The sequence below is a fragment of the Leptopilina heterotoma genome, unplaced genomic scaffold (genome assembly GCF_015476425.1).
Source record: "Leptopilina heterotoma isolate Lh14 unplaced genomic scaffold, ASM1547642v1 Lhet_24, whole genome shotgun sequence".
In the NCBI taxonomy this organism is placed as follows: Eukaryota; Metazoa; Arthropoda; class Insecta; order Hymenoptera; family Figitidae; genus Leptopilina; species Leptopilina heterotoma.
The window spans coordinates 194,271-198,047 of NW_025110956.1; positions in this window are offsets into that span (position 1 = coordinate 194,271).

The following is a 3,777-nucleotide window of genomic DNA, read 5'->3' on the forward strand; positions in this document are numbered from 1 at the left end:
CGACAGCTAGTAATTTATAAGTAACTATTTTTATATCTTAGATTTTAAAATTCATTTTAGAAATTGAATTAATAATTTTTTATTTAAAACAATTTTGTTTAATTAACTTTGTTGTTATATAATCTTTAAACCATTAAATTAGCATTTTTTTTATTTATAATTCAAAACATTCTTAACGAAAAGCTATCAAGAAAATTGGGAAACGGGAAAGCAAAAAAAATCACACTAACTTCAAACTTCGAACAGACTACCAAAACACATACCTCAAATATTATTATACCTAATTATACTGAATTGCAAAAAGTTTCAAATAAAAGTTTTAGAAAATTAAAATTTAAAAAGATATTAATTAAAAATTCTGAAGAAGTTACTTTCTCAAAAACTTTTTATTCGATTTTTTGGTTGAATTTTTAAATACTATTTCATTGAAAATTTTTTAAATATTCTTGAAATTTCATGAAATGGAATTGCATGCAATTGGATTTTAGAAAAATTTAATGTGAACTTTCCTCTTTGAATAAATAATTTAAATCTCAAGGAACTTTCTCAAAAATTTTTAAAAATAATATGAAAAAATAATAATGATTATTTATATTTATGAAAAAAACTATTGATGCTTCAAATAGTTTAACAATTAAAGATATTTAAAAATAAATTAACTACAAACATTTTTCTGTGATCATTATCCTTGAATAGCCGTTGCTATTAGTGTATGGTCAGAGAAAAAGTCACAATTCTGTCACCCTTGTAAATTATCTTTATAGATTCGTGTAAAGGATGACAAAACATAGAGTATCAATAATCTGTTTTTTTTTATTTTTCGATACTTTAAATATATGTAATATGAATTTTTTTTAAAATAATTAAAGTAGTACATACCTTAATAGTATATGATTTTTAATTAGACAACTTTTTTCGAATATATTTATATTACAAAGAATAATTTTAAAAAATTTTGTTATTGCAGACCTCAAACTGCTGTTAAAGAAAGTAACAGTAATGGGAGTCATGTTAACTTCGCTTTGTGAAGACAAGAATACTGGTGCTTCAACTTAAAATCACACATTTGAGGGAGGTAGTTTAAGTATGTTTCCCGCCAAAACTCTAGAAGATGTATACACTGTGGAAAATACAATAAAAAAATCAAAACGATTTCGCACAAGGGTTAAAGAAGCTTCGGTACTACTGGGAAAGGCTAGTTTAGTAAATATTACAGTGAAAAACATGATGAACCAATTATTAACATTCGAAGCTGGTAAAAAATTTACCTTTAAAGGAAGGTCTAACAAAAAACCTGCTTTTCAAGAGTTACTGCTATAACGTCAATAATATGTAGTAAGTTTTACACCTTCTTTATAATATTTTTATAAAATTAGAATGCGAAAATTAGTTTATGTTCTGCGCAGATCAATAAAAATCGCAAGTAACTTAATATGAAAAAAGAAAAATTCTAATCGTTGTAAACGAGTAGATATCAAAATTAATTTATTTCTGTTTTAAAATTAGGGAAAGTAAAAGAAAAAACCAAATTTTTGTGACAACCCTGTAAATAAATTATTTTTAACGAACTTCTAATTTTTAATAAACTTAAATATAAGTTTATTGTACATAAGGATTTTTTATTGATTATTAGTTGCAGCCGCAAAAATCACCTGTAAGGCTAGAAAAGCTGCCGATAGAGAGCTGCCGAAAAGGAATTCGCACATGGCTATATCAATGTAAAAATAGCCAAAATCGATTACAGTAAGTAATTTTAATAATGTAGATAAATTTATTACTATCTGTCTTTGACAGTTTTGTTAGTACCTACTATCAAATTTTAAATTTCGCATTTATTTTGTCAACATTTTTATATTTTTGGCATATATTACTGCTTTTTATTTGTTAGTCACAAAAAATAAAAAATATTTAAATTTTGCAAAAAAAAACTTTGGAGGAAAAGATTGTTCTTACTATTTTTAGTAACTATAAAAACTTCGCTGAAATTTATTGAAATTCAGGATGACTTTTTTTTACAGTTTTTTAAAATTAACATTATTTCAATAACAATGAACAAAGTCTAAAGTATCTCAACTTATTATACAGAAATTTTGTAATTTACACATTTCTTTTAAACTCAACATAATTTTAAAAATAACTTACACAGTCGAATATTTCTGAATTTATTTTACAAAAAATTTTTTATTTTAAATTTCTTTAAATTCAAAATAATTTAATAAATGTTTTAAAAGATATTTAAAAAAATCATTTTTGTAGACTTAGGGTTGAATAAAATCATTTGATATTAATTATCATTAATTTTCAAAAAATTTATTGATATATGTATATGTTATAGAGAAGCTATGAACAGACTTTAGTTACGTGATGACATAATTCAAGAAGAAACCAATGATGACCAAGAAGATGAAGATCAGGACGAAGAAGAATATTAATTTCATTGAAAAATTTCTTTATTCTTGACAATGGATTTTTTTTTAATTTTACATGAAATCCATTTTATTATTAAAAATCAACTTCATAAAACTCTCTTTTCAGATTTAACAATTTTGTAAGCAAATTACAAAAAATCTTTATTTTTGTTCTGTTATATTTTATACTATACACACGAATTTAAAATATGTTAAAAAAAATTTAATTTAATTTGTTTTTTATGATAAATAAGAAACTAAATGTTTTTCAAGAGTACTAAAATACTAAAATTAAAATACTTAAATGTTGTATTTAAAATATGTTAAAACAGTTTAAAGTTTATTTATTTTTTGTGATAAATGAGAAACTAAATGTTTCTCAAGACTACTAAAAGACTGAAATTAAAGTATTTAGATGTTGTATTAAGTCTTAACAATAAGTTTATTTTTCTTCTATTGTATTTTGGAAAAATAAATAAATATTTAAATATTCTTCTAAATTTGGCTTTTTTCTTTTAACCATTGATAAATTCTTGTAATTACCTAAAATTTCTATATAATAATGTCTAATTAACTTTTCAATTGAATTTTCGTTAAACTTTGAGAGCATAAATTTGAATAAAAATTTCGTTGTACTATAAATTGTTTTAGCAAGTTTTAATAAATTGTACATTTTCTTTTTTCCGCAAGTTTGCACTGAAAACTTTAAACTGGAGACCCATTTTTTATACATCTAGAAAGTTTTCTGCCAACTTGCAGTGCAAACTTCCGAACTTTGCATTGCAAAGTTGCTGCAAACTTCCTGAATAATATTGTGCTATGTGGGCGTTTGGTACTAGGGGGTACTGAGGTCTGCTCTTTCAGAATCCGGGGTCAAAAAGGAATTTCGACAATCAGGGAAACCAATATGGCGTCCAAAATGAAGAAAATACCGAAAAAATTGCAAGTTTTTTTTAACACGCTTTTCACATCAATAAGATTTTTTTTACGGGTCTCATGTATGCTATAGGTGGATAAAATAGTTGTTCTTTCGAACCGAGTACTTGGCAACTTAAGAATTCAAGTTGGCGGATCCAGAATGGAAGAGAAATCAGTGCAAAATACTTGATTAATAGAAAATGTATCATCAATATTCAAAACTTAATCCAATATGGCAGATAAAAATATTTAACAATCCATAAAATTGAACTCAATTTTTTAAAATTAAACTTCATATTCGTAATCAGCAACCTCGAAAATCCTCGAGAAGTCCTTTTCGGGTAATTTAAATCAAGTTTTGAATATTGATGACACATTTGCTGTACACAGTTCGAAAGTACAACTATTTTATGCACCTATAGCATACATGAGACCCATCCAAAAAATCTTA